We start from the raw sequence: 27,776 nt of genomic DNA on the forward strand, positions 1-27,776 counted from the left end.
CAACTACGATTCGATTCAGAATGCACGAAACCTGAAAGACACCCTAACGGATACATAGAGAGTAGTGTTTGTCTGCTGAATAATGGGAGTGCAAGGGTCTGTGTCGTCTATATGGCTGTATGTAGCACCATTAGTCTTCGGGGGGGCGGGCGTAGCTCAGATGGTAGAGCGCTTGCTTAGTATGCGAGAGGTACTGGGATCAATACCCAGTGCCTCTAGAATTTTTAACACACCTACCTGCGCACCTTGATATGCAAGTGGAATAATTCACAGCCAGCAGATGTGTCTAGGAAGATACAAGCTTGCGCCGAGTTCACGTAAATCCCACTGCACATTCCTATTCTTTGCGTGCAGTCAGCTGCTACTGGTGTTGCTAGTTGTGAGTGCTGATAACAGATGCCGTAGCAATCAATTCATTGAGTGAGTTGAATGTTTTGCGATAGTCTGTCTCTGACAAGCAAGCAAAGGTGACATAGGTGCGAACACAGGAAGCTTGCCGACCCTCGCTGCCTGCAGACACCGAGCAGCCACACTAGGAGGGCGTCCTAAGCCGTAGGCGAAATGTGCTCATTCGCTTTGGCGCGACGTCGAACTATAAATAATGCTGTCACTAGCGTGAGCGTCGTGGAAAGTCGGAAAAGTCGGCTGCGAGGGTGAGTGCCAAGTTTGGGGAGCATTCGTAGTATGCGCAGTGCAATGGAGACGCGGAAACTTGTTGTGGCCCAGTGTTTTGCAGTTGGACGACAAGATTGGTACACAGTAGTAAAGAGCGAGGCACTGAGTTGGCATGAATAATGGAGTGCACAATGGGGCTCGAGATGTGTTTGTTACCTCAGGTGCTGTATGATTGTCGACAAGGAGTGAAAACGGAGCAATTTTTGACGGCTCTTTCAATTTAAGACGTTAAAAACAGACGGAATTTGCATTTCTAATACCAGAGCATCGAAACTACTTGGAACTTTTGTGTATATGAACGGGTCCGCGCCTTTGTACTCTGCTCCCTTCACCGCTACAAACCAACCAACCATCGTGTCCGTGCGCATCTGAGTCGCAAAGAATGGGGAATAGCGCAGTTTGCTCGTGCATGGGGCGTAGCTCATTTGGTAGAGCGTTCGCTTGGCATGTGAAAGGTCCAGGGTGCAAGCCGCGGCGCCTCCATTTTTTGTGGTCAGTGAGTGGTAAGTGTTGGTCGCGGCGAACCTAAAGGCACGCAAGATGTTGCAAAGCCAGCGTCACAGACTCATATGATGTATACTGACGTAAGGAGAGCAAGATGTAAGTGTGGGGACCGGCTGTTATCGAGGTGTCATCGAGTGCAGATCTGTCTTAGGTATCGCGGCTTAACCTCATTGAAGTATAGAGGGTGGACAACACGTTGGTCTTACTCAGAGCGGTGTCCGAATTCTATTTTCGACGTTATACGTGCCACTTTCATTATGGCCAACTACGATTCGATTCAGAATGCACGAAACCTGAAAGACACCCTAACGGATACATAGAGAGTAGTGTTTGTCTGCTGAATAATGGGAGTGCAAGAGTCTGTGTCGTCTATATGGCTGTATGTAGCACCATTAGTCTTCGGGGGGGCGGGCGTAGCTCAGATGGTAGAGCGCTTGCTTAGTATGCGAGAGGTACTGGGATCAATACCCAGTGCCTCTAGAATTTTTAACACACCTACATGCGCACCTTGATATGCAAGTGGAATAATTCACAGCCAGCAGATGTGTCTAGGAAGATACAAGCTTGCGCCGAGTTCACGTAAATCCCACTGCTCATTCCTATTCTTTGCGTGCAGTCAGCTGCTACTGGTGTTGCTAGTTGTGACTGCTGATAACAGATGCCGTAGCAATCAATTCATGGAGTGAGTTGTATGTCTTGCGATAGTCTGTCTCTGACAAGCAAGCAAAGGTGACATAGGTGCGAACACAGGAAGCTGGCAGACCCTCGCTGCCTGCAGACAACGAGCAGCCACACTAGGAGGTCGGCCTAAGCCGTAGGCGAAATGTGCTCATTCGCTTTGGCGCGACGTCGAACTATAAATAATGCTGTCACTAGCGTGAGCGTCGTGGAAAGTCGGAAAAGTCGGCTGCGAGGGTGAGTGCCAAGTTTGGGGAGCGTTTCGTAGTATGCGCAGTGCAACGGAGACGCGGAAACTTGTTGTGGCCCAGTGTTTTGCAGTTGGACGACAAGATTGGTACACAGTAGTAAAGAGCGAGGCACTGAGTTGGCATGAATAATGGAGAGCACAATGGGGCTCGAGATGTGTTTGTTACCTCAGGTGCTGTATGATTGTCGACAAGGAGTGAAAACGGAGCAATTTGTGACGGCTCTTTCAATTTAAGACGTTAAAAACAGACGGAATTTGCATTTGTCATACCAGAGCATCGAAAGTACTTGGAACTTTTGTGTATATGAACGGGTCCGCGCCTTTGTACTCTGCTCCCTTCACCGCTACAAACCAACCAACCATCGTGTCCGTGCGCATCTGAGTCGCAAAGAATGGGGAATAGCGCAGTTTGCTCGTGCATGGGGCGTAGCTCAGTTGGTAGAGCGTTCGCTTGGCATGTGAAAAGTCCAGGGTTCAAGCCGCCGCGCCTCTATTTTTTGTGGTCAGTGCATGGTAAGTGTTGGTCGCGGCGAACCTAAAGGCACGCAAGATGTTGCAAAGCCAGCGTCACAGACTGATATGATGTATACTGACGTAAGGAGAGCAAGATGTAAGTGTGGGGACCGGCTGTTATCGAGGTGTCATCGAGTGCAGATCTGTCTTAGGTATCGCGGCTTAACCTCATTGAAGTATAGAGGGTGGACAACACGTTGGTCTTACTCAGAGCGGTGTCCGAATTCTATTTTCGACGTTATACGTGCCACTTTCATTGTGGCCAACTACGATTCGATTCAGAATGCACGAAACCTGAAAGACACCCTAACGGATACATAGAGAGTAGTGTTTGTCTGCTGAATAATGGGAGTGCAAGGGTCTGTGTCGTCTATATGGCTGTATGTAGCACCATTAGTCTTCGGGGGGGCGGGCGTAGCTCAGATGGTAGAGCGCTTGCTTAGTATGCGAGAGGTACTGGGATCAATACCCAGTGCCTCTAGAATTTTTAACACACCTACCTGCGCACCTTGATATGCAAGTGGAATAATTCACAGCCAGCAGATGTGTCTAGGAAGATAGAAGCTTGCGCCGAGTTCACGTAAATCCCACTGCTCATTCCTATTCTTTGCGTGCAGTCAGCTGCTACTGGTGTTTCTAGTTGTGACTGCTGATAACAGATGCCGTAGCAATCAATTCATTGAGTGAGTTGAATGTTTTGCGATAGTCTGCCTCTGACAAGCAAGCAAAGGTGACATAGGTGCGAACACAGGAAGCTTGCCGACCCTCGCTGCCTGCAGACACCGAGCAGCCACACTAGGAGGGCGGCCTAAGCCGTAGGCGAAATGTGCTCATTCGCTTTGGCGCGACGTCGAACTATAAATAATGCTGTCACTAGCGTGAGCGTCGTGGAAAGTCGGAAAAGTCGGCTGCGAGGGTGAGTGCCAAGTTTGGGGAGCATTCGTAGTATGCGCAGTGCAATGGAGACGCGGAAACTTGTTGTGGCCCAGTGTTTTGCAGTTGGACGACAAGATTGGTACACAGTAGTAAAGAGCGAGGCACTGAGTTGGCATGAATAATGGAGTGCACAATGGGGCTCGAGATGTGTTTGTTACCTCAGGTGCTGTATGATTGTCGACAAGGAGTGAAAACGGAGCAATTTGTGACGGCTCTTTCAATTTAAGACGTTAAAAACAGACGGAATTTGCATTTGTCATACCAGAGCATCGAAACTACTTGGAACTTTTGTGTATATGAACGGGTCCCCGCCTTTGTACTCTGCTCCCTTCACCGCTACAAACCAACCAACCATCGTGTCCGTGCGCATCTGAGTCGCAAAGAATGGGGAATAGCGCAGTTTGCTCGTGCATGGGGCGTAGCTCAGTTGGTAGAGCGTTCGATTGGCATGTGAAAAGTCCAGGTTTCAAGCCGCCGCGCCTCTATTTTTTGTGGTCAGTGCATGGTAAGTGTTGGTCGCGGCGAACCTAAAGGCACGCAAGATGTTGCAAAGCCAGCGTCACAGACTGTTATGATGTATACTGACGTAAGGAGAGCAAGATGTAAGTGTGGGGACCGGCTGTTATCGAGGTGTCATCGAGTGCAGATCTGTCTTAGGTATCGCGGCTTAACCTCATTGAAGTATAGAGGGTGGACAACACGTTGGTCTTACTCAGAGCGGTGTCCGAATTCTATTTTCGACGTTATACGTGCCACTTTCATTGTGGCCAACTACGATTCGATTCAGAATGCACGAAACCTGAAAGACACCCTAACGGATACATAGAGAGTAGTGTTTGTCTGCTGAATAATGGGAGTGCAAGGGTCTGTGTCGTCTATATGGCTGTATGTAGCACCATTAGTCTTCGGGGGGGCGGGCGTAGCTCAGATGGTAGAGCGCTTGCTTAGTATGCGAGAGGTACTGGGATCAATACCCAGTGCCTCTAGAATTTTTAACACACCTACATGCGCACCTTGATATGCAAGTGGAATAATTCACAGCCAGCAGATGTGTCTAGGAAGATACAAGCTTGCGCCGAGTTCACGTAAATCCCACTGCTCATTCCTATTCTTTGCGTGCAGTCAGCTGCTACTGGTGTTGCTAGTTGTGACTGCTGATAACAGATGCCGTAGCAATCAATTCATGGAGTGAGTTGTATGTCTTGCGATAGTCTGTCTCTGACAAGCAAGCAAAGGTGACATAGGTGCGAACACAGGAAGCTGGCAGACCCTCGCTGCCTGTACACAACGAGCAGCCACACTAGGAGGTCGGCCTAAGCCGTAGGCGAAATGTGCTCATTCGCTTTGGCGCGACGTCGAACTATAAATAATGCTGTCACTAGCGTGAGCGTCGTGGAAAGTCGGAAAAGACGGCTGCGAGGGTGAGTGCCAAGTTTGGGGAGCGTTTCGTAGTATGCGCAGTGCAATGGAGACGCGGAAACTTGTTGTGGCCCAGTGTTTTGCAGTTGGACGACAAGATTGGTACACAGTAGTAAAGAGCGAGGCACTGAGTTGGCATGAATAATGGAGTGCACAATGGGGCTCGAGATGTGTTTGTTACCTCAGGTGCTGTATGATTGTCGACAAGGAGTGAAAACGGAGCAATTTGTGACGGCTCTTTCAATTTAAGACGTTAAAAACAGACGGAATTTGCATTTCTAATACCAGAGCATCGAAACTACTTGGAACTTTTGTGTATATGAACGGGTCCGCGCCTTTGTACTCTGCTCCCTTCACCGCTACAAACCAACCAACCATCGTGTCCGTGCGCATCTGAGTCGCAAAGAATGGGGAATAGCGCAGTTTGCTCGTGCGTGGGGCGTAGCTCAGTTGGTAGAGCGTTCGCTTGGCATGTGAAAGGTCCAGGGTTCAAGCCGCGGCGCCTCCATTTTTTGTGGTCAGTGCATGGTAAGTGTTGGTCGCGGCGCACCTAAAGGCACGCAAGATGTTGCAAATCCAGCGTCACAGACTGATATGATGTATACTGACGTAAGGAGAGCAAGATGTAAGTGTGGGGACCGGCTGTTATCGAGGTGTCATCGAGTGCAGATCTGTCTTAGGTATCGCGGCTTAACCTCATTGAAGTATAGAGGGTGGACAACACGTTGGTCTTACTCAGAGCGGTGTCCGAATTCTATTTTCGACGTTATACGTGCCACTTTCATTGTGGCCAACTACGATTCGATTCAGAATGCACGAAACCTGAAAGACACCCTAACGGATACATAGAGAGTAGTGTTTGTCTGCTGAATAATGGGAGTGCAAGGGTCTGTGTCGTCTATATGGCTATATGTAGCACCATTAGTTTTCGGGGGGGCGGGTGTAGCTCAGATGGTAGAGCGCTTGCTTAGTATGCGAGAGGTACTGGAATCAATACCCAGTGCCTCTAGAATTTTTAACACACCTACATGCGCACCTTGATATGCAAGTGGAATAATTCACAGCCAGCAGATGTGTCTAGGAAGATACAAGCTTGCGCCGAGTTCACGTAAATCCCACTGCACATTCCTATTATTTGCGTGCAGTCAGCTGCTACTGGTGTTGCTAGTTGTGACTGCTGATAACAGATGCCGTAGCAATCAATTCATGGAGTGAGTTGTATGTCTTGCGGTAGTCTGTCTCTGACAAGCAAGCAAAGGTGACATAGGTGCGAACACAGGAAGCTGGCAGACCCTCGCTGCCTGCAGTTAACGAGCAGCCACACTAGGAGGGCGGCCTAAGCCGTAGGCGAAATGTGCTCATTCGCTTTGGCGCGACGTCGAACTATAAATAATGCTGTCACTAGCGTGAGCGTTGCGTGAGCGTCGTGGAAAGTCGGAAAAGTCGGCTGCGAGGGTGAGTGCCAAGTTTGGGGAGCGTTTCGTAGTATGCGCAGTGCAATGGAGACGCGGAAACTTGTTGTGGCCCAGTGTTTTGCAGTTGGACGACAAGATTGGTACACAGTAGTAAAGAGCGAGGCACTGAGTTGGCATGAATAATGGAGTGCACAATGGGGCTCGAGATGTGTTTGTTACCTCAGGTGCTGTATGATTGTCGACAAGGAGTGAAAACGGAGCAATTTGTGACGGCTCTTTCAATTTAAGACGTTAAAAACAGACGGAATTTGCATTTGTAATACCTGAGCATCGAAACTACTTGGAACTTTTGTGTATATGAACGGGTCCGCGCCTTTGTACTCTGCTCCCTTCACCGCTACAAACCAACCAACCATCGTGTCCGTGCGCATCTGATTCGCAAAGAATGGGGAATAGCGCAGTTTGCTCGTGCATGGGGCGTAGCTCAGTTGGTAGAGCGTTCGCTTGGCATGTGAAAGGTCCAGGGTTCAAGCCGCGGCGCCTCCATTTTTTGTGGTCAGTGCATGGTAAGTGTTGGTCGCGGCGCACCTAAAGCCACGCAAGATGTTGCAAATCCAGCGTCACAGACTGATATGATGTATACTGACGTAAGGAGAGCAAGATGTAAGTGTGGGGACCAGCTGATATCGAGGTGTCATCGAGTGCAGATCTGTCTTAGGTATCGCGGCTTAACCTCATTGAAGTCTAGAGGGTGGACAACACGTTGGTCTTACTCAGAGCGGTGTCCGAATTCTATTTTCGGCGTTATACTTGCCACTTTCATTGTGCCCAACTACGATTCGCTACAGAATGCACGAAATCTGAAAGACACAATAACGGATACATAGAGAGTAGTGTTTGTCTGCTGAATAATGGGAGTGCAAGGGTCTGTGTCGTCTATATGGCTGTATGTGGCACCATTAGTCTTCGGGGGGGGGGGGGGAGGTTGGGCGTAGCTCAGATGGTAGAGCGCTCGCTTAGTATGCGAGAGTTACTGTGATCAATACCCAGTGCCTCCAGAATTTTTAACACACCTACATGCGCACCTTGATATGCAAGTGGAATAATTCACAGCCAGCAGATGTGTCTAGGAAGATACAAGCGAATGATTAGCAATCACAATTGACAAGCGTGCTGTTATTAGTGCGCAGGAAGCACCCTCCTCCCACGCCTACACTTAATTTAGAAACAGTACAAGTGTTCTTGTAAGAATCTCAAGCCGATGTCGGAAAGATCTGCCATGCGCCGAGTTCACGTAAATCCCACTGCACATTCCTATTCTTTGCGTGCACTCAGCTGCTACTGGTGTTGATAGTTGTGACTGCTGATAACAGATGCCGTAGCAATCAATTCATGGAGTGAGTTGTATGTTTTGCGATAGTCTGTCTCTGACAAGCAAGCACAGGTGACATAGGTGCGAACACAGGAAGCTTGCAGACCCTCGCTGCCTGCAGACACCGAGCAGCCACACTAGGAGGGCGGCCTAAGCCGTAGGCGAAATGTGCTCATTCGCTTTGGCGCGACGTCGAACTATAAATAACGCTGTCACTAGCGTGAGCGTCGTGGAAAGTCGGAAAAGTCGGCTGCGTGGATGAGTGCCAAGTTTGGAGAGCGTTTCGTAGTATGCGCAGTGCAATGGAGACGCGGAAACTTGTTGTGGCCCAGTGTTTTGCAGTTGGACGACAAGATTGGTACACAGTAGTAAAGAGCGAGGCACTGAGTTGGCATGAATAATGGAGTGCACAATGGGGCTCGAGATGTGTTTGTTACCTCAGGTGCTGTATGATTGTCGACAAGGAGTGAAAACGGAGCAATTTGTGACGGCTCTTTCAATTTAAGACGTTAAAAACAGACGGAATTTGCATTTGTAATACCAGAGCATCGAAACTACTTGGAACTTTTGTGTATATGAACGGGTCCGCGCCTTTGTACTCTGCTCCCTTCACCGCTACAAACCAACCACCCATCGTGTCCGTGCGCATCAGAGTCGCAAACAATGGGGAATATCGCAGTTTGCTCGTGCATGGGGCGTAGCTCAGTTGGTAGAGCGTACGCTTGCCATGTGAAAGGTCCAGTGTTCAAGCCGCGGCGCCTCCATTTTTTGTGGTCAGTGCATGGTAAGGGTTGGTCGCGGCGAACCTAAAGGCACGCAAGAAGTTGCAAAGCCAGTGTCACAGACTGATATGATTTATACTGACGTAAGGAGAGCAAGATGTAAGTGTGGGGACCGGCTGTTATTGAGGTGTCATCGAGTGCAGATCTGTCTTAGGTATCGCGGCTTAACCTCATTGAAGTCTAGAGGGTGGACAACACGTTGGTCTTACTCAGAGCGGTGTCCGAATTCTATTTTCGACGTTATACGTGCCACTTTCATTGTGGCCAACTACGATTCGATACAGAATGCGCGAAACCTGAAAGACACCCTAACGGATACATAGAGAGTAGTGTTTGTCTGCTGAATAATGGGAGTGCAAGTGTCTGTGTCGTCTATATGGCTGTATGTAGCACCACTAGTCTTAGGGGGGGCGGGCGTAGCTCAGATGGTAGAGCGCTCGCTTAGTATGCGAGAGGTACTGGGATCAATACGCAAGGCCTCCAGAATTTTTAACACACCTACATGCGCACATTGATATGCAAGTGGAATAATTCACAGCCAGCAGATGTGTCTAGGAAGATACAAGCTTGCGCCGAGTTCACGTAAATCCCACTGCACATTCCTATTCTTTGCGTGCAGTCAGCTGCTACTGGTGTTGCTAGTTGTGACTGCTGATAACAGATGCCGTAGCAATCAATTTATGGAGTGAGTTGTATGTTTTGCGATAGTCTGTCTCTGACAAGCAAGCACAGGTGACATAGGTGCGAACACAGGAAGCTTGCAGACCCTCGCTGCCTGCAGACACCGAGCAGCCACACTAGGAGGGCGGCCTAAGCCGTAGGCGAAATGTGCTCATTCGCTTTGGCGCGACGTCGAACTATAAATAATGCTGACACTAGCGTGAGCGTCGTGGAAAGTCGGAAAAGTCGGCTGCGAGGGTGAGTGCCAAGTTTGGGGAGCGTTTCGTAGTATGCGCAGTGCAATGGAGACGCGGAAACTTGTTGTGGCCCAGTGTTTTGCAGTTGGACGACAAGATTGGTACACAGTAGTAAAGAGCGAGACACTGAGTTGGCATGAATAATGGAGTGCACAATGGGGCTCGAGATGTGTTTGTTACCTTAGGTGCTGTATGATTGTCGACAAGAAGTGAAAACGGAGCAATTTTTGACGGCTGTTTCAATTTAAGACGTTAAAAACAGACGGAATTCGCATTTGTAATACCAGAGCATCGAAACTACTTGGAACTTTTGTGTATATGAACGGGTCCGCGCCTTTGTACTCTGCTCCCTTCACCGCTACAAACCAACAACCATCGTGTCCGTGCGCATCTGAGTCGCAAAGAATGTGGAATAGCGCAGTTTGCTCGTGCATGGGGCGTAGCTCAGTTGGTAGAGCGTTCGCTTGGCATGTGAAAGGTCCAGGGATGAAGCCGCGGCGCCTCCATTTTTTGTGGTCAGTGCATGGTAAGGGTTGGTCGCGGCGAACCTAAAGGCATGCAAGATGTTGCAAAGCCAGCGTCACAGACTGATATGATGTATACTGACGTAAGGAGAGCAAGATGTAAGTGTGGGGACCGGCTGTTAACGAGGTGTCATCGAGTGCAGATCTGTCTTAGGTATCGCGGCTTAACCTCATTGAAGTCTAGAGGGTGGACAACACGTTGGTCTTACTCAGAGCGGTGTCCGAATTCTATTTTCGACGTTATACGTGCCACGTTCATTGTGGCCAACTACGATTCGATACAGAATGCACGAAACCTGAAAGACACCCTAACGGATACATAGGGAGTAGTGTTAGTCTGCTGAATAATGGGAGTGCAAGGGTCTGTGTCGTCTATATGGCTGTATGTAGCACCATTAGTCTTCGGGGGGGCGGGCGTAGCTCAGATGGTAGAGCGCTTGCTTAGTATGCAAGAGGTAATGGGATCAATACCCAGTGCCTCCAGAATTTTTAACACACCTACATGCCCACCTTGATATGCAAGTGGAATAATTCACAGCCAGCAGATGTGTCTAGGAAGATACAAGCTTGCGCCGAGTTCACGTAAATCCCACTGCACATTCTTATTCTTTGCGTGCAGTCAGCTGCTACTGGTGTTGCTAGTTGTGACTGCTGATAACAGATGCCGTAGCAATCAATTCATGGAGTGAGTTCTATGTTTTGCGATAGTCTGTCTCTGACAAGCAAGCACAGGTGACATAGGTGCGAACACAGGAAGCTTGCAGACCCTCGCTGCCTGCAGACACCGAGCAGCCACACTAGGAGGGCGGCCTAAGCCGTAGGCGAAATGTGCTCATTCGCTTTGGCGCGACGTCGAACTATAAATAATGCTGTCACCAGCGTGAGCGTCGTGGAAAGTCGGAAAAGTCGGCTGCGAGGGTGAGTGCCAAGTTTGGGAAGCGTTTCGTAGTATGTGCAGTGCAATGGAGACGCGGAAACTTGTTGTGGCCCAGTGTTTTGCAGTTGGACGACAAGAATGGTACACAGTAGTAAAGAGCGAGGCACTGAGTTGGCATGAATAATGGAGTGCACAATGGGGCTCGAGATGTGTTTGTTACCTCAGGTGCTGTATGATTGTCGACAAGGAGTGAAAACGGAGCAATTTGTGACGGCTCTTTCAATTTAAGACGTTAAAAACAGACGGAATTTGCATTTGTAATACCAGAGCATCGAAACTACTTGGAACTTTTGTGTATATGAACGGGTCCGCGCCTTTGTACTCTGCTCCCTTCACCGCTACAAACCAACAACCATCGTGTCCGTGCGCATCTGAGTCGCAAAGAATGGGGAATAGTGCAGTTTGCTCGTGCATGGGGCGTAGCTCAGTTGGTAGAGCGTTCGCTTCGCATGTGAAAGGTCCAGGGTTGAAGCCGCGGCGTCTCCATTTTTTGTGGTCAGTGCATGGTAAGGGTTGGTCGCGGCGAACCTAAAAGCACGCAAGATGTTGCAAAGCCAGCGTCACAGACTGATATGATGTATAGTGACGTAAAGAGAGCAAGATGTGAGTGTGGGGACCGGCTGTTATCGAGGTGTCATCGAGTGCAGATCTGTCTTAGGTATCGCGGCTTAACCTCATTGAAGTCTAGAGGGTGGACAACACGTTGGTCTTACTCAGAGCGGTGTCCGAATTCTATTTTCGACGTTATACGTGCCACTTTCATTGTGGCCAACTACGATTCGATACAGAATGCACGAAACCTGAAAGACACCCTAACGGATACATAGAGAGTAGTGTTAGTCTGCTGAATAATGGGAGTGCAAGGGTCTGTGTCGTCTATATGGTTGTATGTAGCACCATCAGTCTTCGGGGAGGAGGGCGTAGCTTAGATGGTAGAGCGCTTGCTTAGTATGCGAGAGGTACTGGGATCAATACCCAGTGCCTCCAGAATTTTTAACACACCTACATGCCCACCTTGATATGCAAGTGGAATAATTCACAGCCAGCAGATGTGTCTAGGAAGATACAAGCTTGCGCCGAGTTCACGTAAATCCCAATGCACATTCCTATTCTTTGCGTGCAGTCAGCTGCTACTGGTGTTGCTAGTTGTGACTGCTGATAACAGATACCGTAGCAATCAATTCATGGAGTGAGTTGTATGTTTTGCGATAGTCTGTCTCTGACAAGCAAGCAAAGGTGACATAGGTGCGAACACAGGAAGCTGGCAGACCCTCGCTGCCTGCAGACACCGAGCAGCCACACTAGGAGGGCGGCCTAAGCCGTAGGCGAAATGTGCTCATTCGCTTTGGCGCGACGTAGAACTATAAATAATGCTGTCACTAGCGTGAGGGTCGTGAAAAGTCGGAAAAGTCGGCTGCGAGGGTGAGTGCCAAGTTTGGGGAGCGTTTCGTAGTATGCGCAGTGCAATGGAGACGCGGAAACTTGTTGTGGCCCAGTGTTTTGCAGTTGGACGACAAGAATGGTACACAGTAGTAAAGAGCGAGGCACTGAGTTGGCATGAATAATGGAGTGCACAATGGGGCTCGAGATGTGTTTGTTACCTCAGGTGCTGTATGATTGTCGACAAGGAGTGAAAACGGAGCAATTTGTGACACCTCTTTCAATTTAAAACGTTAAAAACAGACGGAATTTGCATTTGTAATACCAGAGCATCGAAACTACTTGGAACTTTTGTGTATATGAACGGGTCCGCGCCTTTGTACTCTGCTCCCTTCACCGCTACAAACCAACAACCATCGTGTCCGTGCGCATCTGAGTCGCAAAGAATGGGGAATAGCGCAGTTTGCTCGTGCATGGGGCGTAGCTCAGTTGGTACAGCGTTCGCTTCGCATGTGAAAGGTCCAGCGTTGAAGCCGCGGCGCCTCCATTTTTTGTGGTCAGTGCATGGTAAGGGTTGGTCGCGGCGAACCTAAAAGCACGCAAGATGTTGCAAAGCCAGCGTCACAGACTGATATGATGTATACTGACGTAAGGAGAGCAAGATGTAAGTGTGGGGCTGTTATCGAGGTATCATCGAGTGCAGATCTGTCTTAGGTATCGCGACTTAACCTCATTGAAGTCTGGAGGCTGGACAACACGTTGGTCTTACTCAGAGCGGTGTCCGAATTCTATTTTCGACGTTATACGTGCCACTTTCATTATGGCCAACTACGATTCGATACAGAATGCACGAAACCTGAAAGACACCCTAACGGATACATAGAGAGTAGTGTTAGTCTGCTGAATAATGGGAGTGCAAGGGTCTGTGTCGTCTATATGGCTGTATGTAGCACCATTAGTCTTCGGGGGGGCGGGCGTAGCTCAGATGGTAGAGCCGTTGCTTAGTATGCGAGAGGTACTGGGATCAATACCCAGTGCCTCCAGAATTTTTAACACACCTACATGCCCACCTTGATATGCAAGTGGAATAATTCACAGCCAGCAGATGTGTCTAGGAAGATATGCAAGTGGAATAATTCACAGCCAGCAGATGTGTCTAGGAAGATACAAGCTTGCGCCGAGTTCACGTAAATCCCAATGCACATTCCTATTCTTTGCGTGCAGTCAGCTGCTACTGGTGTTGCTAGTTGTGACTGCTGATAACAGATGCCGTAGCAATCAATTCATGGAGTGAGTTGTATGTTTTGCGATAGTCTGTCTCTGACAAGCAAGCACAGGTGACATAGGTGCGAACACAGGAAGCTTGCAGACCCTCGCTGCCTGCAGACACCGAGCAGCCACACTAGGAGGGCGGCCTAAGCCGTAGGCGAAATGTGCTCATTCGCTTTGGCGCGACGTCGAACTATAAATAATGCTGTCACTAGCGTGAGCGTCGTGGAAAGTCGGAAAAGTCGGCTGCGAGGGTGAGTGCCAAGTTTGTAGAGCGTTTCGTAGTATGCGCAGTGCAATGGAGACGCGGAAACTTGTTGTGGCCCAGTGTTTTGCAGTTGGACGACAAGATTGGTACACAGTAGTAAAGAGCGAGGCACTGAGTTGGCATGAATAATGGAGTGCACAATGGGGCTCGAGATGTGTTTGTTACCTCAGGTGCTGTATGATTGTCGACAAGGAGTGAAAACGGAGCAATTTGTGACGGCTCTTTCAATTTAAGACGTTAAAAACAGACGGAATTTGCATCTGTAATACCAGAGCATCGAAACTACTTGGAACTTTTGTGTATATGAACGGGTCCGCGCCTTTGTACTCTTTTCCCTTCACCGCTACAAACCAACAACCATCGTGTCCGTGCGCATCTGAGTCGCAAACAATGGGGAATAGCGCAGTGTGCTCGTGCATGGGGCGTAGCTCAGTTGGTAGAGCGTTCGCTTCGCATGTGAAAGGTCCAGGGTTCAAGCCGCTGCGCCTCCATTTTTTGTGGTCAGTGCATGGTAAGTGTTGGTCGCGGCGAACCTAAAGGCACGCAAGATGTTGCAAAGCCAGCGTCACAGACTGATATGATGTATACTGACGTAAGGAGAGCAAGATGTAAGTGTGGGGACCGGCTGTTATCGAGGTGTCATCGAGTGCAGATCTGTCTTAGGTATCGCTGCTTTACCTCATTGAAGTCTAGAGGGTGGACAACACGTTGGTCTTACTAAGAGCGGTGTCCGAATTCTATTTTCGACGTTATACGTGCCACTTTCATTGTGGCCAACTACGATTCGATACAGAATGCACGAAACCGGAAAGACACCCTAACGGATACATAGAGAGTAGTGTTTGTCTGCTGAATAATGGGAGTGCAAGGGTCTGTGTCGTCTATATGGCTGTATGTAGCACCATTAGTCTTCGGGGAGGGCGGGCGTAGCTCAGATGGTAGAGCGCTTGCTTAGTATGCAAGAGGTAATGGGATCAATACCCAGTGATTCCAGAATTTTTAACACACCTACATGCGCACCTTGATATGCAGGTGGAATAATTCACAGCCAGCAGATGTGTCTAGGAAGATACAAGCTTGCGCCGAGTTCACGTAAATCCCACTGCACATTCCAATTCTTTGCGTGCAGTCAGCTGCTACTGGTGTTGCTAGTTGTGACTGCTGATAACAGATGCCGTAGCAATCAATTCATGGAGTGAGTTGTATGTTTTGCGATAGTCTGTCTCTGACAAGCAAGCACAGGTGACATAGGTGCGAACACAGGAAGCTTGCAGACCCTCGCTGCCTGCAGACACCGAGCAGCCACACTAGGAGGGCGGCCTAAGCCGTAGGCGAAATGTGCTCCTTCGATTTGGCGCGACGTCGAACTATAAATAATGCTGTCACTAGCGTGAGCGTCGTGGAAACTCGGAAAAGTCGGCTGCGAGGGTGAGTGCCAAGTTTGGGGAGCGTTTCGTAGTATGCGCAGTGTAATGGAGACGCGGAAACTTGTTGTGGCCCAGTGTTTTGCAGTTGGACGACAAGATTGGTACACAGTTGTAAAGAGCGAGGCACTGAGTTGGCATGAATAATGGAGTGCACAATGGGGCTCTAGATGTGTTTGTTACCTCAGGTGCTGTATGATTGTCGACAAGGAGTGAAAACGGAGCAATTTGTGACGGCTCTTTCAATTTAAGACGTTAAAAACAGACGGAATTTGCATTTGTAATACCAGAGCATCGAAACTACTTGGAACTTTTGTGTATATGAACGGGTCCGCGCCTTTGTACTCTGCTCCCTTCACCGCTACAAACCAACAACCATCGTGTCCGTGCGCATCTGAGTCGCAAAGAATGGGGAATAGCGCAGTTTGCTCGTGCATGGGGCGTAGCTCAGTTGGTAGAGCGTTCGCTTCGCATGTGAAAGGTCCAGGGTTCAAGCCGCTGCGCCTCAATGTTTTGTGGTCAGTGCATGGTAAGTGTTGGTCGCGGCGAACCTAAAGGCACGCAAGATGTTGCAAAGCCAGCGTCACAGACTGATATGATGTATACTGACGTAAGGAGAGCAAGATGTAAGTGTGGGGACCGGCTGTTATCGAGGTGTCATCGAGTGTAGATCTGTCTTAGGTATCGCGGCTTAACCTCATTGAAGTCTAGAGGGTGGACAACACGTTGGTCTTAATCAGAGCGGTGTCCGAATTCTATTTTCGACGTTATACGTGCCACTTTCATTGTGGCCAACTACGATTCGATACAGAATGCACGAAACCTGAAAGACACCCTAACGGATACATAAAGAGTAGTGTTTGTCTGCTGAATAATCAGAGTGCAAGGGTCTGTGTCGTCTATATGGCTGTATGTAGCACCATTAGTCTTCGGGGGGGCGGGCGTAGCTCAGATGGTAGAGCGCTCGCTTAGTATGCGAGAGGTACTGGGATCAATACCCAGTGCCTCCAGAATTTATAACACACCTACATGCGCACCTTGATATGCAATTGGAATAATTCACAGCCAGCAGATGTGTCTAGGAAGACACAAGCTCGAACCGAGTTCACGTAAATCCCACTGCACATTCCTATTCTTTGCGTGCAGTCAGCTGCTACTGGTGTTGCTAGTTGTGACTGCTGATAACAGATGCCGTAGCAATCAATTCATGGAGTGAGTTGTATGTTTTGCGATAGTCTGTCTCTGACAAGCAAGCACAGGTGACATAGGTGCGAACACAGGAAGCTTGCAGACCCTCGCTGCCTGCAGACACCGAGCAGCCACACTAGGAGGGCGGCCTAAGCCGTAGGCGAAATGTGCTCATTTGCTTTGGCGCGACGTCGAACTATAAATAATGCTGTCACTAGCGTGAGCGTCGTGGAAAGTCGGAAAAGTCGGCTGCGAGGGTGAGTGCCAAGTTTGGGGAGCGTTTCGTAGTATGCGCAGTGCAATGGAGACGCGGAAACTTGTTGTGGCCCAGTGTTTTGCAGCTGGACGACAAGATTGGTACACAGTAGTAAGGAGCGAGGCACTGAGTTGGCATGAATAATGGAGTGCACAATGGGGCTCGAGATGTGTTTGTTACCTCAGGTGCTGTATGATTGTCGACAAGGAGTGAAAACGGAGCAATTTGTGACGGCTCTTTCAATTTAAGACGTTAAAAACAGACGGAATTTGCATTTGCAATACCAGAGCATCGAAACTACTTGGAACTTTTGTGTATATGAACCGGTCCGCGCCTTTGTACTCTGCTCCCTTTACCGCTACAAACCAACAACCATCGTGTCCGTGCGCATCTGAGTCGCAAAGAATGGGGAATAGCGCAGTTTGCTCGTGCATGGGGCGTAGCTCAGTTGGTAGAGCGTTCGCTTGGCATGTGAAAGGTCCAGGGTTGAAGCCGCGGCGTCTCCATTTTTTGTGGTCAGTGCATGGTAAGGGTTGGTCGCGGCGAACCTAAAAGCACGCAAGATGTTGCAAAGCCAGCGTCACAGACTGATATGATGTATACTGACGTAAGGAGAGCAAGATGTAAGTGTGGGGACCGGCTGTTATCGAGGTGTCATCGAGTGCAGATCTGTCTTAGGTATCGCGGCTTAACCTCATTGAAGTCTAGAGGGTGGACAACACGTTGGTCTTACTCAGAGCGGTGTCCGAATTCTATTTTCGACGTTATACGTGCCACTTTCATTGTGGCCAACTACGATTCGATACAGAATGCACGAAACCTGAAAGACACCCTAACGGATACATAGAGAGTAGTGTTAGTCTGCTGAATAATGGGAGTGCAAGGGTCTGTGTCGTCTATATGGTTGTATGTTGCACCATCAGTCTTCGGGGAGGCGGGCGTAGCTCAGATGGTAGATCGCTTGCTTAGTATGCGAGAGGTACTGGGATCAATACCCAGTGCCTCCAGAATTTTTAACACACCTACATGCGCACCTTGATATGCAGGTGGAATAATTCACAACCAGCAGATGTGTCTAGGAAGATACAAGCTTGCGCCGAGTTCACGTAAATCCCACTGCACATTCCAATTCTTTGCGTGCAGTCAGCTGCTACTGGTGTTGCTAGTTGTGACTGCTGATAACAGATGCCGTAGCAATCAATTCATGGAGTGAGTTGTATGTTTTGCGATAGTCTGTCTCTGACAAGCAAGCACAGGTGACATAGGTGCGAACACAGGAAGCTTGCAGACCCTCGCTGCCTGCAGACACCGAGCAGCCACACTAGGAGGGCGGCCTAAGCCGTAGGCGAAATGTGCTCATTCGCTTTGGCGCGACGTCGAACTATAAATAATGCTGTCACTAGCGTGAGCGTCGTGGAAAGTCGGAAAAGTCGGCTGCGAGGGTGAGTGCCAAGTTTGGGGAGCGTTTCGTAGTATGCGCAGTGCAATGGAGACGCGGAAACTTGTTGTGGCCCAGTGTTTTGCAGTTGGACGACAAGATTGGTACACAGTAGTAAAGAGCGAGGCACTGAGTTGGCATGAATAATGGAGTGCACAATGGGGCTCGAGATGTGTTTGTTACCTCAGGTGCTGTATGATTGTCGACAAGGAGTGAAAACGGAGCAATTTGTGACGGCTCTTTCAATTTAAGACGTTAAAAACAGACGGAATTTGCATTTGTAATACCAGAGCATCGAAACTACTTGGAACTTTTGTGTATATGAACGGGTCCGCGCCTTTGTACTCTGCTCCCTTCACCGCTACAAACCAACAACCATCGTGTCCGTGCGCATCTGAGTCGCAAAGAATGGGGAATAGCGCAGTTTGCTCGTGCATGGGGCGTAGCTCAGTTGGTAGAGCGTTCGCTTCGCATGTGAAAGGTCCAGGGTTCAAGCCGCTGCGCCTCAATGTTTTGTGGTCAGTGCATGGTAAGTGTTGGTCGCGGCGAACCTAAAGGCACGCAAGATGTTGCAAAGCCAGCGTCACAGACTGATATGATGTATACTGACGTAAGGAGAGCAAGATGTAAGTGTGGGGACCGGCTGTTATCGAGGTGTTATCGAGTGTAGATCTGTCTTAGGTATCGCGGCTTAACCTCATTGAAGTCTAGAGGGTGGACAACACGTTGGTCTTAATCAGAGCGGTGTCCGAATTCTATTTTCGACGTTATACGTGCCACTTTCATTGTGGCCAACTACGATTCGATACAGAATGCACGAAACCTGAAAGACACCCTAACGGATACATAAAGAGTAGTGTTTGTCTGCTGAATAATCAGAGTGCAAGGGTCTGTGTCGTCTATATGGCTGTATGTAGCACCATTAGTCTTCGGGGGGGCGGGCGTAGCTCAGATGGTAGAGCGCTCGCTTAGTATGCGAGAGGTACTGGGATCAATACCCAGTGCCTCCAGAATTTATAACACACCTACATGCGCACCTTGATATGCAATTGGAATAATTCACAGCCAGCAGATGTGTCTAGGAAGACACAAGCTCGCGCCGAGTTCACGTAAATCCCACTGCACATTCCTATTCTTTGCGTGCAGTCAGCTGCTACTGGTGTTGCTAGTTGTGACTGCTGATAACAGATGCCGTAGCAATCAATTCATGGAGTGAGTTGTATGTTTTGCGATAGTCTGTCTCTGACAAGCAAGCACAGGTGACATAGGTGCGAACACAGGAAGCTTGCAGACCCTCGCTGCCTGCAGACACCGAGCAGCCACACTAGGAGGGCGGCCTAAGCCGTAGGCGAAATGTGCTCATTTGCTTTGGCGCGACGTCGAACTATAAATAATGCTGTCACTAGCGTGAGCGTCGTGGAAAGTCGGAAAAGTCGGCTGCGAGGGTGAGTGCCAAGTTTGGGGAGCGTTTCGTAGTATGCGCAGTGCAATGGAGACGCGGAAACTTGTTGTGGCCCAGTGTTTTGCAGCTGAACGACAAGATTGGTACACAGTAGTAAGGAGCGAGGCACTGAGTTGGCATGAATAATGGAGTGCACAATGGGGCTCGAGATGTGTTTGTTACCTCAGGTGCTGTATGATTGTCGACAAGGAGTGAAAACGGAGCAATTTGTGACGGCTCTTTCAATTTAAGACGTTAAAAATAGACGGAATTTGCATTTGTAATATCAGAGCATCGAAACTACTTGGAACTTTTGTGTATATGAACGGGTCCGCGCCTTTGTACTCTGCTCCCTTCACCGCTACAAACCAACCAACCATCGTGTCCGAGCGCATCTGAGTCGCAAAGAATGGGGAATAGCGCAGTTTGCTCGTGCATGGGGCGTAGCTCAGTTGGTAGAGCGTTCGCTTGGCATGTGAAAGGTCCAGGGTTGAAGCCGCGGCGCCTCCAATTTTTGTGGTCAGTGCATGGTAAGTGTTGGTCGCGGCGAACCTAAAGGCACGCAAGATGTTGCAATGCCAGCGTCACAGACTGATATGATGTATACTGACGTAAGGAGAGCAAGATGTAAGTGTGGGGACCGGCTGTTATCGAGGTGTCATCGAGTGCAGATCTGTCTTAGGTATCGCGGCTTTAGCTCATTGAAGTCTAGAGGGTGGACAACACGTTGGTCTTACTCAGAGCGGTGTCCGAATTCTATTTTCGACGTTATACGTGCCACTTTCATTGTGGCCAACTACGATTCGATACAGAATGCACGAAACCTGAAAGACACAATAACGGATACATAGAGAGTAGTGTTTGTCTGCTGAATAATGGGAGTGCAAGGGTCTGTGTCGTCTATATGGCTGTATGTAGCACCATTAGTCTTCAGGGGGGGCGGGCGTAGCTCAGGTGGTAGAGCGCTCGCTTAGTATGCGAGAGGTACTGGGATCAATACCCAGTGCCTCCAGAATTTTTAACACACCTACATGCGCACCTTGATATGCAAGTGGAATAATTCACAGACAGCAGATGTGTCTAGGAAGATACAAGCTTGCGCCGAGTTCACGTAAATCCCACTGCACATTCCAATTCTTTGCGTGCAGTCAGCTGCTGCTGGTGTTGCTAGTTGTGACTGCTGATAACAGATGCCGTAGCAATCAATTTCATGGAGTGAGTTGTATGTTTTGCGATAGTCTGTCTCTGACAAGCAAGCACAGGTGACATAGGTGCGAACACAGGAAGCTTTCAGAACCTCGCTGCCTGCAGACACCGAGCAGCCACACTAGGAGGGCGGCCTAAGCCGTAGGCGAAATGTGCTCATTCGCTTTGGCGCGACGTCGAACTATAAATAATGCTGTCACTAGTGCGAGCGTTGCGTGAGCGTCGTGGAAAGTCGGAAAAGTCGGCTGCGAGGGTGAGTGCCAAGTTTGGGGAGCGTTTCGTAGTATGCGCAGTGCAATGGAGACGCGGAAACTTGTTCTGGCCCAGTGTTTTGCAGTTGGACGACAAGATTGGTACACAGCAGTAAAGAGCGAGGCACTGAGTTGGCATGAATAATGGAGTGCACAATGGGGCTCGAGATGTGTTTGTTACCTCAGGTGCTGTATGATTGTCGACAAGGAGTGAAAACGGAGCAATTTGTGACGGCTCTTCCAATTTAAGACGTTAAAAACAGACGGAATTTGCATTTGTAATACCAGAGCATCGAAACTACTTGGAACTTTTGTGTATATGAACGGGTCCGCGCCTTTGTACTCTGCTCCCTTCACCGCTACAAACCAACCAACCATCGTGTCCGTGCGCATCTGAGTCGCAAAGAATGGGGAATAGCGCAGTTTGCTCGTGCATGGGGCGTAGGTAAGTTGGTATAGCGTTCGCTTGGCATGTGAAAGGTCCAGGGTTCAAGCCGCAGAGCCTCCATTTTTTGTGGTCAGTGCGTGGTAAGTGTTGGTCGCGGCGAACCTAAAGGCACGCAAGATGTTGCAAGTCCAGCGTCACAGACTGATATGATGTATACTGACGTAAGGAGAGCAAGATGTAAGTGTGGGGACAGGCTGTTATTGAGGTGTCATCGAGTGTAGATCTGTCTTAGGTATCGCGGCTTAACCTCATTGATGTCTAGAGGGTGGACAACACGTTGGTCTCAATCAGAGCGGTGTCCGAATTCTATTTTCGACGTTATACGTGCCACTTTCTTTGTGGCCAACTACGATTCGATACAGAATGCACGAAACCTGAAAGACACCCTAACGGATACATAGAGAGTAGTGTTTGTCTGCTGAATAATGGGAGTGCAAGGGTCTGTGTCGTCTATATGGCTGTATGTAGCACCATTAGTCTTCGGGGGGGCGGGCATAGCTCAGATGGTAGAGCGCTTGCTTAGTATGCGAGAGGTACTGGGATCAATACCCAGTGCCTCCAGAATTTTTAACACACGTACATGCGCACTTTAATATGCAAGTGGAATAATTCACAGCCAGTAGATGTGTCTAGGAAGATACAAGCCTGCGCCGAGTTCACGTAAATCCCACTGCACATTCCAATTCTTTGGGTGCAGCCAGCTGCTACTGGTGTTGCTAGTTGTGACTGCTGATAACAGATGCCGTAGCAATCAATTCGTCGAGTGAGTTGTATGTTTTGCGATAGTCTATCTCTGACAAGCAAGCACAGGTGACATAGGTGCGAACACAGGAAGCTTGCAGACCCTCGCTGCCTGCAGACACCGAGCAGCCACACTAGGAGGGCGGCCTAAGCCGTAGGCGAAATGTGCTCATTCGCTTTGGCGCGACGTCGAACTATAAATAATGCTGTCACTAGTGTGAGCGTTGCGTGAGCGTCGTGGAAAGTCGGAAAAGTCGGCTGCGAGGGTGAGTGCCAAGTTTGGGGAGTGTTTCGTAGTATGCGCAGTGCAATGGAGACGCGGAAACTTGTTGTGGGCCAGTGTTTTGCAGTTGGACGACAAGATTGGTACACAGTAGTAAAGAGCGAGGCACTGAGTTGGCATGAATAATGGAGTGCACAATGCGGCTCGAGATGTGTTAGTTACCTCAGGTGCTGTATGATTGTCGACAAGGAGTGAAAACGGAGCAATTTAAGACATTAAAAACAGACGGAATTTGCATTTGTAATACCAGAGCATCGAAACTACTTGGAACTTTTGTGTATATGAACGGGTCCGCGCCTTTGTACTCTGCTCCCTTCACCGCTACAAACCAACCAACCATCGTGTCCGTGCGCATCTGAGTCGCAAAGAATGGGGAATAGCGCAGTTTGCTCGTGCATGGGGCGTAGCTCAGTTGGTAGAGCGTTCGCTTAGCATGTGAAAGGTCCAGGGTTCAAGCCGCTGCGCCTCAATTTTTTGTGGTCAGTGCATGGTAAGTGTTGGTCGCGGCGAACCTAAAGGCACGCAAGATGTTGCAAAGCCAGCGTCACAGACTGATATGATGTGTACTGACGTAAGGAGAGCAAGATGTAAGTGTGGGGACCTGCTGTTATCGAGGTGTCATCGAGTGCAGATCTGTCTTAGGTATCGCGGCTTAACCTCATTGAAGTCTAGAGGGTGGACAACACGTTGGTCTTACTCAGAGCGGTGTCCGAATTCTATTTTCGACGTTATACGTGCCACTTTCATTGTGGCCAACTACGATTCGATACAGAATGCACGAAACCTGATAGACACCCTAACGGATACATAGAGAGTAGTGTTTGTCTGCTGAATAATGGGAGTGCAAGGGTCTGTGTCGTCTATATGGCTGTATATAGCACCATTAGTCTCCGGGGGGGTGGGGGTAGCTCAGATGGTAGAGCGCTCGCTTAGTATGCGAGAGGTACTGGGATCAATACCCAATGGCTCCAGAATTTTTAACACACCTACATGCGCACCTTGCAATGCAAGAGGAATAATTCACAACCAGCAGATGTGTCTAGGAAGATACAAGCGAATGATTAGCATCCACAATTGACAAGTGCGCAGGAATCACCCTCCTCCCACGCCTATACTTAATTTAGAAACAGTACAAGTGTTCCCGTAAGATTCTCAAGCCTATGTCGGAAAGATCTGCCTTGCGCCGAGTTCACGTAAATCCCACTTCACATTCGTATTCTTTGAGTGCAGTCAGCTGCTACTGGTGTTGCTAGTTGTGACTGGTGATAACAGTTGCCGTAGCAATCAATTCATGGAGTGAGTTCTATGTTTTGCGATAGTCTGTCTCTGACAAGCAAGCACAGGTGACATAGGTGCGAACACAGGAAGCTTTCAGAACCTCGCTGCCTGCAGACACCGAGCAGCCACACTAGGAGGGCGGCCTAAGCCGTAGGCGAAATGTGCTCATTCGCTTTGGCGCGACGTCGAACTATAAATAATGCTGTCACTAGTGTGAGCGTTGCAGGAGCGTCGTGGAAAGTCGAAAAGTCGGCTGCGAGGGTGAGTGCCAAGTTTGGGGAGCGTTTCGTAGTATGCGCAGTGCAATGGAGACGCGGAAACTTGTTGTGGCCCAGAGTTTTGCAGTAGGACGACAAGATTGGTACACAGTAGTAAAGAGCGAGGCACTGAGTTGGCATGAATAATGGAGTGCACAATGGGGCTCGAGATGTGTTTGTTACCTCAGGTGCTGTATGATTGTCGACAAGAAGTGAAAACGGAGCAATTTGTGACGGCTCTTTCAATTTAAGGCTTTAAAAACAGACGGAATTTGCATTTGTAATACCAGAGCATCGAAACTACTTGGAACTTTTGTGTATATGAACGGGTCCGCGCCTTTGTACTCTGCTCCCTTCACCGCTACAAACCAACCAACCATCGTGTCCGTGCGCATCTGAGTCGCAAAGAATGGGGAATAGCGCAGTTTGCTCGTGCATGGGGCATAGCTCAGTTGGTAGAGCGTTCGCTTGGCATGTGAAAGGTCCAGGGTTCAAGCCGCGGCGCCTACATTTTTTGTGGTCAGTGCATGATAACTGTTGGTCGCGGCGAACCTAAAGGCACGCAAGATGTTGCAAAGCCAGCGTCACAGACTGATATGATGTATACTGACGTATGGAGAGCAAGATGTAAGTGTGGGGACCGGCTGTTATCGAGGTGTCATCGAGTGCAGATCTGTCTTAGGTATCGCGGCTTAACCTCATTGAAGTCTAGAGGGTGGACAACACGTTGGTCTTACTCAGAGCGGTGTCCGAATTCTATTTTCGACGTTATACGTGCCACTTTCATTGTGGCCAACTACGATTCGATACAGAATGCACGAAACCTGAAAGACACCCTAACGGATACATAGAGAGTAGTGTTTGTCTGCTGAATAATGGGAGTGCAAGGGTCTGTGTCGTCTATATGGCTGTATGTAGCACCATTAGTCTTCGGGGGGGGGGGGGGGGCGGGCGTAGATCCCGTAAGATTCTCAAGCCTATGTCGGAAAGACCTGCCTTGCGCCGAGTTCACGTAAATCCCACTGCACATTCGTATTCTTTGCATTCAGTCAGCTGCTACTGGTGTTTCTAGTTGTGACTGCTGATAACAGATGGCGTAGCAATCAATTCATGGAGTGAGTTGTATGTTTTGCGATAGTCTGTCTCTGACAAGCAAGCACAGGTGACATAGTTGCGAACACAGGAAGCTTGCAGACCCTCGCTGCCTGCAGACACCGAGCAGCCACACTAGGAGGGCGGCCTAAGCCGTAGACGAAATGTGCTCATTCGCTTTGGCGCGACGTCGAACTATAATTAATGCTGTCACTAGCGTGAGCGTCGTGGAAAGTCGGAAAAGTCGGCTGCGAGGATGAGTGCCAAGTTTGGGGAGCGTTTCGTAGTATGCGCAGTGCAATGGAGACGCGGAAACTTGTTGTGGCCCAGTGTTTTGCAGTTGGACGACAAGATTGGTACACAGTAGTAAAGAGCGAGGCACTGAGTTGGCATGAATAACTGAGTGCACAATGGGGCTCGAGATGTGTTTGTTACCTCAGGTACAGTATGATTGTCGACAAGGAGTGAAAACGGAGATATTTGTGACGGCTCTTTCCATTTAAGACGTTAAAAACAGACGGAATTTGCATTTGTAATACCAGAGCATCGAAACTACTTGGAACTTTTGTGTATATGAACGGGTCCGCGCCTTTGTACTCTGCTCCCTTCACCGCTACAAACCAACCAACCATCGTGTCCGTGCGCATTTGAGTCGCAAAGAATGGGGAATAGCGCAGTTTGCTCGTGCATGGGGCGTAGCTCAGTTGGTAGAGCGTTCGCTTGGCATGTGAAAGGTGCAGGGTTCAAGCCGCGGCGCCTCCATTTTTTGTGGTCAGTGCATGGTAAGTGTTGGTCGCGGCGAACCTAAAGGCACGCAAGATGTTGCAAAGCCAGCGTCACAGACTGATATGATGTATACTGACGTAAGGAGAGCAAGATGTAAGTGTGGGGACCAGCTGTTATCGAGGTGTCATCGAGTGCAGATCTGTCTTAGGTATCGCGGCTTAACCTCATTGAAGTCTAGAGTGTGGACAACACGTTGGTCTTACTCAGAGCGGTGTCCGAATTCTATTTTCGACGTTATACGTGCCACTTTCATTGTGGCCAACTACGATTCGATACAGAATGCACGAAACCTGAAAGACACCCTAACGGATACATAGAGAGTAGTGTTTGTCTGCTGAATAATGGGAGTGCAAGGGTCTGTGTCGTCTATATGGCTGTATGTAGCACCATTAGTCTTCGGGGGGGGGGGGGGGGGCGGGCGTAGATCCCGTAAGATTCTCAAGCCTATGTCGGAAAGATCTGCCTTGCTCCGAGTTCACGTAAATCCCACTGCACATTCCTATTCTTTGCGTGCAGTCAGCTGCTACTGGTGTTGGTAGTTGTGACTGCTGATAACAGATGCCGTAGCAATCAATTCATGGAGTGAGTTGTATGTTTTGCGATAGTCTGTCTCTGACAAGCAAGCACAGGTGACATAGTTGCGAACACAGGAAGCTTGCAGACCCTCGCTGCCTGCAGACACCGAGCAGCCACACTAGGAGGGCGGCCTAAGCCGTAGGCGAAATGTGCTCATTCACTTTGGCGCGACGTCGAACTATAAATAATGCAGTCACTAGCGTGAGCGTTGCGTGAGCGTCGTGGAAAGTCGGATAAGTCGGCTGCGAGGATGAGTGCCAAGTTTGGGAAGCGTTTCGTAGTATGCGCAGTGCAATGGAGACGCGGAAACTTGTTGTGGCCCAGTGTTTTGCAGTTGGACGACAAGATTAGTACACAGTAGTAAAGAGCGAGGCACTGAGTTGGCATGAATAACTGAGTGCACAATGGGGCTCGAGATGTGTTTGTTACCTCAGGTACGGTATGATTGTCGACAAGGAGTGAAAACGGAGATATCTGTGACGGCTCTTTCAATTTAAGACGTTAAAAACAGACGGAATTTGCATTTGTAATACCAGAGCATCGAAACTACTTGGAACTTTTGTGTATATGAACGGGTCCGCGCCTTTGTACTCTGCTCCCTTCACCGCTACAAACCAACCAACCATCGTGTCCGTGCGCATTTGAGTCGCAAAGAATGGGGAATAGCGCAGTTTGCTCGTGCATGGGGCGTAGCTCAGTTGGTAGAGCGTTCGCTTGACATGTGAAAGGTGCAGGGTTCAAGCCGCGGCGCCTCCATTTTTTGTGGTCAGTGCATGGTAAGTGTTGGTCGCGGCGAACCTAAAGGCACGCAAGATGTTGCAAAGCCAGCGTCACAGACTGATATTTTGTATACTGACGTAAGGAGAGCAAGATGTAAGTGTGGGGACCGGCTGTTATCGAGGTGTCATCGAGTGCAGATCTGTCTTAGGTATCGCGGCTTAACCTCATTGAAGTCTAGAGGGTGGACAACACGTTGGTCTTACTCAGAGCGGTGTCCGCATTCTATTTTCGACGTTATACGTGCCACTTTCATTGTGGCCAACTACGATTCGATACAGAATGCACGAAACCTGAAAGACACCCTAACGGATACATAGAGAGTAGTGTTTGTCTGCTGAATAATGGGAGTGCAAGGGTCTGTGTCGTCTATATGGCTGTATGTAGCACCATTAGTCTTCGGGGGGGCGGGCGTAGATCCCGTAAGATTCTCAAGCCTATGTCGGAAAAATCTGCCTTGCGCCGAGTTCACGTAAATCCCACTGCACATTCGTA

At 49.2% G+C, this 27,776-nt stretch overlaps 3 non-coding genes across 3 annotated transcripts; all 3 read left to right on the top strand.

Moving 5' to 3' along the window:
• Positions 1-15,699: 15,699 nt before the first annotated feature.
• Trnaa-cgc (transfer RNA alanine (anticodon CGC)) lies at positions 15,700-15,772 on the top strand. The gene has a single exon. It is a non-coding gene; the product is annotated as a tRNA-Ala (tRNA).
• Positions 15,773-18,581: 2,809 nt separating this feature from the next.
• Trnaa-cgc (transfer RNA alanine (anticodon CGC)) lies at positions 18,582-18,654 on the top strand. The gene has a single exon. It is a non-coding gene; the product is annotated as a tRNA-Ala (tRNA).
• A 4,258-nt stretch (positions 18,655-22,912) lies between these two features.
• On the top strand, positions 22,913-22,985 carry Trnaa-agc (transfer RNA alanine (anticodon AGC)). Its single transcript has one exon. It is a non-coding gene; the product is annotated as a tRNA-Ala (tRNA).
• Positions 22,986-27,776: the final 4,791 nt, after the last annotated feature.

The sequence above is a fragment of the Schistocerca gregaria genome, chromosome 9 (genome assembly GCF_023897955.1).
Source record: "Schistocerca gregaria isolate iqSchGreg1 chromosome 9, iqSchGreg1.2, whole genome shotgun sequence".
Lineage (NCBI taxonomy): Eukaryota > Metazoa > Arthropoda > Insecta > Orthoptera > Acrididae > Schistocerca > Schistocerca gregaria.